This window comes from Cucumis melo, chromosome 6 (genome assembly GCF_025177605.1).
Source record: "Cucumis melo cultivar AY chromosome 6, USDA_Cmelo_AY_1.0, whole genome shotgun sequence".
Classification (NCBI taxonomy): Eukaryota; Viridiplantae; Streptophyta; class Magnoliopsida; order Cucurbitales; family Cucurbitaceae; genus Cucumis; species Cucumis melo.
In genome coordinates, this window is record NC_066862.1 from 34,631,569 (window position 1) to 34,639,949 (window position 8,381).

The window sequence follows — 8,381 nt, forward strand, 5'->3', positions numbered from 1 at the left end:
CTCCACCGACGAAAAGCCAACTAAGATTTCCACCCAATTTGCCTTTTTTTTTTTTTTAATATTATTGAACTGCACACTCCATTTTTATTATGTTTTATTTTCCCCAAAGAATTTTCTAGGTACCAACTTTATAAAAGGTTTGGCTCCCCAAACAGACAAATTGGTTGTGTATAATTTCTTATTAAATTTAACACTTGCATGTTTCTAGTAAGATCAATTGTTCTTTCAAAGAAGAAAAAGAAAAAAGAAAGATCAATTGAATTTGGTGAGGATTTGTTTTAGGGGCAATATGTATGAGAAATAATTTTGCAAAAAGAGAATTGTTAAAGAAAATAAATAATAAAAATAAAATAAAAAGCGATGATCTTACTTTTCCCAATCTCACATAAGAAAAATGTTTGAGCTAGATAGGTATAAATCAAGTACTAATGCATTAGATAAATTGTAAAAATAATAAAGTAAAAACATATATATTAATGAACATAATAGAAAAAGTAAAGTTTTTCCTTAATCAAAAGCTCTTTTGAAACAAAGTTTAATTTAAACAATTTTTATCTAAAGAGTTCAAAACCAAGATAATTTATTTTTTCTTTAGTCAATTCAAATAGACTCTTGATAAAGTGTCATCTATAACATAACTAAATGATAATTTGTAGAAATACGAGTTAAAGATTTCTTTTCTCAAGATAAAGAGTGGAAAATGATTAGGAAACACATCAAAATTGCTTAGAAGTTTTGTAATTTACTTACAATGCATTTATATGTTTACAATGTATTGACTCCTGGATATTATGACTCTGAGGTATTCTTGCTGGATTTTATTAAAACAAGAAACATTCAAATCAACGCCAAAGTAAGGGGCAATGCATGTTCTTAAGGAATGCGGTAAATTGAATAAGTTCTGCACACAACAAGAAAACAAAAAACGTTCAACTCATCTTACTGATCATTGCATAAATGCGAAGTGTTGAAGCCTAACGCATTGCATGACTTCTGCAGCATGGAAAGACCCACATAATGGAAAAGTAGGTGCCGAAAAACATGGAATGTGTGTAATGATCGTTGAATGTCAGAAGCCTACAAATAATTTCAAGAAGGGACAATCGGGAAAGGAAATAGAGAACAGATCAAACACGCTGCCTAGATCTTATCGGACATACAAATTATCTTCCTTTATCAAGCCTAGAACTTTGTTAACTAGAGATTACTTTTGTAATCCAAGAAATTGGAAGTTGTAGTCATTATTCTTTGTTCTTGTTTATATTTATACACATTGTTCTTAACGTCCGTGTCTGTATTAGATATTGGAGATTGTAATGTGTCCCGTCATCAATACAAGTATACCATTCTTCTATCCATTTGTCTTTCAGTAGCATGAGTAGCTAAATTCTCTATAAGGAAAATGGGTAAATTCAATTCAGAGGAATGAGTAAAACGTAATTATTTTGTTTGATCCGTGCAATGAAGCCACACCTAACATATTGGAAGATTAAGTTAGGCAATGGTAGTTAATTGCTTCGCAAGTGTAAGTGACATAGAGACTCAATCAAACGAAGATAGAAATCAATTTAGAAATAAAGACAAACCTATCACATTTTGTAAATTATTTGCATCGAAATGGAGCATTTTTGGCATGTTTCACTGAAAGCTTGTTTGTCTTAATTAGTATTTGAACGCATAAGTACCGTCTAGAATCATACAAGATTGTGGAAAACTCTTCACCCCATCCTACCACATACTTGTAATCAATTAAACAAAGTTCTAGATCACCTTTACTTCATCTATCGCATCTCATTTTGGATAGCACAGGATAGTTCCATTCATCATCAACATCATTATTATTTTCAACACCAAGTTCTAAGGAAGAGAGTAACCTTTAATTCAAACTTTAGTAGTAGAATTTTTCCTGTGTTCAACCATGGACTCACCAGAACCTAATCTGGTTTACACTTGGATTGAATTAGGAAAACTTGTATCGCATAACCATTGTCAACACACATTATCATATATTCACTCATCGCATTCAATTACATCTTCAAATCAACACACAACCAAACAACACTAAGCATATAGTTAGGATGATTGGTTCATACTCAATTAGTTGAGATGATATAAGTTAGTGATTCAAATTTTCATTTTGGTTAACAAATTAAAGTTGGCCTAGTTTAAATGCGGGTCTATTCGGTGATATCTTTGTTTTTTATTTCATGATTTTTTTTTTTTGAAGAAAGATGTTTGAGAGTAATTTTATGCTTTTGTGTTTATAAATAATTTATAATTTAGTTTTCAATGATCCTATATAATATAGGGACTTCAAAAGTTAAAAATTAAATGAACATTTGTTTTAAATATAGAAAAATGAACTAAAATATTTACAAAATATATCAAAGTTTCATATTCGTCTATTAATGATAGACATTGATAGACTTTTATTAATATATATTAGTGATATGATAGACACTAGTCTATTAATATCTATCGTTAATAGAATTTAAAATTTTACTATATTTTGTAAATATTTAAAAAAGACAAGAGGTGGATACGACAACCACAATGTAACAACAACAATGTAACAACAACATATTTGACAAGAGGGCACTTACCAAAACATGTAGAAAGATAATGACACAAAAATTGATATCCCAATTAATTGCAAAATCACCTACGTCTATAGGGCAGTGTGCCTGGTGGAATGGGACTTTACGTATAGCTAATTCTTCAACATTTCAACTAAGGCTTCCCTTAAATTTGAGCTCCTCTCACTTCCATAATATGCTTATTCAAGCTTTATATGTGATCCCCTCGATACAATGTGCTTAGGATCTCCCGAACTACAGTATCAATATCGAACTCCTCCCAAGTTCAATGGCTATCGAAGAACCAAAAGTCTCAGTGACAAAACACAAAGATTTCACTATAAATACATGAAGGTTAAGGCTTAGACAAACTCTAAGCTCAAAACGTTCAAGCAGAATCAACGCTCCATGAAATATGCAAATCAATCTTTCATATATGTAAAGAACCTTTTGTTGGCACAGTGGTCCCAATGTTTGTTGTTGACGTGTTGTCCAGCATGTTGCTCAAATTTTGCTTTTAATAAAATCAACCAACCATGCATTAACAATTTTTGGTTGTTTTGTCATTACAATAATTTTCCAAAATTAAATGGTGGAATTTTTTTCTAAAAAAAATCGTTTTGAAAATAAGAAAACACGACAATCTTTCATTTAAGAGTTTCATACAATTTTTCAAAATAAAAAAAATTAGTATAAACATGTTGGACATTTGCTTATGCAATGCCATGTGTTTAGGAGCTAACTTGAATGAACCAAGACCATATATGAATGTGAGGGACTCATGAAAATATGAAAGTACGGTTAAATGAAAGAATTAAAAAAAAATTAAAAGTTATTAGTTATACCGTACCTACAAGTTATTATTGCACCTTCCTTTTAAGTTATTATCAGGCAAAACATGCTGGAAAAACTCAGATTAATTTGTTGAATATTATCTTCATTTTAAGAAGTAATTCAAAGCTAGCAAGAATGACATATAGGTAGGTCACACGGCATTGAAGATAATTGTAGAGACAATAATTAGATACCAAGTCCATATTTGAAATCTTTCGACTTGGACGTTACAGTTTAATTTATATATTGATTATTGAACTTGTAGTTTAATAAAGTTTTTGTATTACTTGATAATCATTTTAAGTTTTCTATCCTCAATTTTTAGTGAAGAGAAAACAAAATTAATGAAGAAATTCGATAGCCTTATGTTTTGTATTTGTTCAATATACATGGGACTTTTTACCTAAAGACAGAAATAGAGAAATAAGAGTTTAGAGGGATAAAATTTATTGAGAGAAACGTCGAGAGAGTAAATTTGGAGATGGACAAAAAAGGATTGAGAAAAAGATTTAGGGAAGGAAAAAAAAAAAAAAGTTAAGGAGCGAGAAAAATGTTACATAGAAAAGATACAAAGTAAAGTTATATAGTAAAGAGAGAAAAAATCGGTGAAAAAATAAAGTTATGGAGTAAAATGAAAAAAGAAAATTAAATTCCTTATACTACTCTTAAATATAATACCTTTTTTCTTTTAAATCTACAAGGAGAAGTAGAAAATGAAAAGAGTCTAGTACCATAAAAAAAAAAAAAAAAAAAAAAAAAACTAAAATGTTCTACCTCAAGAAGTAAAAGTAGCCGTTGAGTGTGGTATAGTGTTACAAGCTATAGCTAGGAGAATAATGTGTTAATTAGCAAATATGAGGAGAGAGCTTGCTTGTCAAATGAAGCTTGAACAACATCTTTTAGCCAAACACCAATTTCGGTTCAAAATAAATTAAATTTTGGTTTTAAATTGCTCTCATTTTCTGCAAAGAGAGTTGATGTGATTCGAGAATAATATGTTGAAAACTCAAGATCTTCAATGTTGTCGAATGACTAAATCAACAAATGCAATACTAACTCGAAATATGTAGAAGTTTTCAAAAGTCCCACCTTCGAAGCAAAAGTAACAACAATTAAGCCTTCAAAAGTTAGTCCATAATCTTATGAGTTTGAGTATCCTAAAATTTTTTGTTTCATAAGACAAATATATGCTTTAGATTTTTGAGTTGTGAGCATAAATTAATTAAAAAATAAATTTAATTAATTCACGTGGTTGAAAAAAATATGATATTTAAAGTACAATTATTTGTATGGTAAAAATTAGTAAAAAGTAAAACTTAAACCTGTACTAAATTAACCTACATCCATGATTCTATATACATATTATATAACTCAAACTAAAATAGTATATACCTTACATCCAAACTATTATAATATATGCCTCCTACATTTAAATTATTTATTATATAACTTAAATACACATTTTTATAATTTCCATAAGCTATAATTTCTTTTTTTTCTTTAACTCTTAGATATTTTATAGAGAAGTATATAATAGAATAATTTAAAATCAAAAGTTTAATCATACATGAGAGAGACAATGAGAAATTCCTTTCTTGTTTGACTTCCCCATATCCTTGATATCCTCACCTAACCCCTCTAGACCATATATACAAAATTCAAGTATTTGTTAATAAGAATGTCTCTCCTTCATTACTTAAAAGATTCTATTTGTTGTTTCTTTATTATTGAAATTTTTTTGGGATTATGATGGGGTTTGAAGATTTGAGTGCCATATAAGACCACCTCTCTTTTCATTGACTTATGTTTGCAATTCAAATTATTTGAAATTTTCAACCTCAAAGAGAAAGTAAACCTTTTTTTTTCTTTTTTTTTTTTTCCAACAAGATAATGATAAGAATACTTAAAATATGACTAAATAGGTAGTGGGTTTCTGTCTTTTCATTGATAAAAATCAGAATTTATTTTGGTTTTAGTTTTTCATTTTTTAATATCCTACCTAGTGGGGTTGACATGGATCTTGAATCTTTTTCATGAAACATTAATCTTGTGGTCATTATGTATTTATTTGTCCTTAGGTCCCATCTATGCCTTATAATCTTGCTATATTTTAGGACCATTTTTGTATGTGCAATTTTTAATTATTAAAAAAAAGAAAGAAAGAAAGAAAGAAAGAAAGAAGAAGCATATAAAATTGAACTCTTCTAAAATGTTTAATTAGAAGAAAGTCGGAATTTAATTTCGATAATTGTAATTAGAATTTAATTCATATAGTGGGATAAAAGTCTCATAAGTCATGAAATCTATCCATTTAACTCCTCAATTAAAATTAAAATCCAAATTTCGGACGCAAAATTAAAATCCAAAGTCTCATAAGTCACAATATTTTTCTGCATATATACCCTACAATCTAACAATATTAGTTTTACTTACCTTAAAAACTTGCTTACAGAAAGTATTGTTCCCACAAAAACCAACCCGAGTCTTTTCACATGTTTTGTTCTAACTAGTTACATGTTTTTTAGGAAACTCAAAAAATCAAGTAACATAGAGTTGCTCCAATCTAAGCATGCTTCACTATAAAGTTACTATGACTAGATTATTGAAAAAAAAAAAGAAGAAATATTGCACATATCTAATAGATAGATAGTAACTTCTAATTTTTCAAAACTTTTATTTATCATAACTTTATATTCTCATGATCATTTTATATCCATTTCGTAACCTTTAACGATTGCATTGATTGAGATTATATCACCCCATAAAACCTAGTCAGAGTTTAGAATTTAAAATTACAGAAATTAAACTATGATTTTTTTCAAGCTATTTATTTTCTAATGGAAACCATAGGGAAGTTTTACGGTGTTATAATATAATAAATTGTTATATTATTTAGATTTTTTTTTTTCTTTCTAAGGATAGAAGTGGGAGGTGATATTTAACTACAGATGAAATATATTAGTCTTTCTTATTTCCTTTTCAAAAGTAAATCATCCTTCAAGAGGACTTGACTACACTGTATGACTCACACTGTATGACTCAATATATAGTTAAAAGGATTTAGTACTATATGATTTTAATTAGTTGAGTCCAAAATAGTCTTATCCCTATTCAACTACACATCACGAAATAATTCTATACCTAAATTGCTAACAAAATCGATAAACTGGTCAAAATTGATTCCATTGTTTGATAATCATCTGATCTTCTAGTTTTAGTTTTAAAAATTTGAATCTAATTTCTCTCGGTTACTTACAATGATTAGCATATTTTTTAAATAAATAAGTTGAATCAATTATTCTTAAATACTACAAACATTGTTTTTTTCTTTTGTAGTTTTCAAAATTTAGCTTCATTTTTTAAAATAACAAATCAAGAATATAAGCACTTACAGGTAGGGTTTACTGTTTCAAAATCTTATAAGAAATCCAAATAAGCACCCAACATACCTAATATTTTAAATATTATGAAACAAAACTAATTTTGGCAAACAATAATAAAATGTTTTAGGGTTGGTCATATATCAAATGGAAATTAATAGTCAATTTTTTCCTATTTCAATATGCATCACATATACTCAATTTATTGAAAAGCTACCAATTTGGAGCTCAAAATGAGAATTTCAATAATCAAACATTGTACATAAATGAATTAGTGTGTAGAGATGTTGAGATGTGCCAAATGCCAAACAAACCCTAATTTGTGGAGAATGAATTAGAAATGGGAAATTTGGTGAGAAGATGGGAAAAAGTGACTTCATGTTTGCATCATTAGCATGAATAAGAGATATATTAATTTATTATTGAGGGCATCTTCTATTATAATTTATTTCATTTAAAAATGATTTTAAAGAATATATCTTGCAGAAAGCAAAGAAGACAATTTTTTTTAAAAAAAATAAATGAATAAAAAAAGAAGGAAGGATATATAGTATGTATTTATATATAATAAGAGCATTTTGAGTTTTATTAATTTAATAAAATTGTTATATGATGGAAGTATGAATAGGAAGAGATGAATCTTATGGACCTACTTCCTTTTTTCTTCATTGCTCATCATTCATTCTCACTCTAACTTCACTCTCTCTCTTCCCTTTTCTTTTTCTTTCATATAGTTATTGCAATTTGCATTATAGGGGAGAAAATCATTCTCAAATTAATTTTGAAAAATATTTGTTTATAATGTTCTATTTTTTATTAAAAAAAAAAGGGTTTGTATATGATATGAAGTATGAACTCACACATACATGCATGTCCACTTACGCTCTATTGTTTTGAAGAATCACTAAAAAAATTGTTTAAGTAGTAAAGTAATATCACCGCATTTTAAGGGATTACTTTTGTTTCTTAGGCTTGAAAATTCAAATAATTTTGGTATCCATATGTGTTAACTAATTGGATATATCGCACGTTAAATTGCTAAAATTATTTAGAAATGTAGTAAAATATTTCTATCTATAGGATATAAATGCTAATAGACATCTATTAGTATCAGTGATATAAATTGATATATGTCTGTCAGTGTGTATCAATGGACAAGAATAACGTTTTGCTATATTGTAAATAAATTCGTTTATTTTGCAATATTAGAAAAGAGGTAAGAAACAAAAAGGGTAAGAAGATAATAGTAATTATATTTTCTTTGGAAATTTGAAAAATGAAATCGAGAGAAAAAGAAAAGAAAAAAAAATCGTATATCAAGGAATGAGTATCTTCAACATATCCCTTAAGATAATATTTCTTTTGAGTTCATCATTCTTAATAGTATCTCAATTTCTTTTGATTACACCAAAATACTCGTTTTGGTTTTATGGACACCGACACATGTTTAATTTGCTTGTTGCAAACTTTAATTTCGATTTTTAATTGTTCCTCAAATTTCGAATTGGTTTTCAAACAAAATTTTCAAGGTAAACTTTTAGTTTAAATAAAAAAAGAATGATGTTTGTTCTAAAACGATTATAAAAAGAAA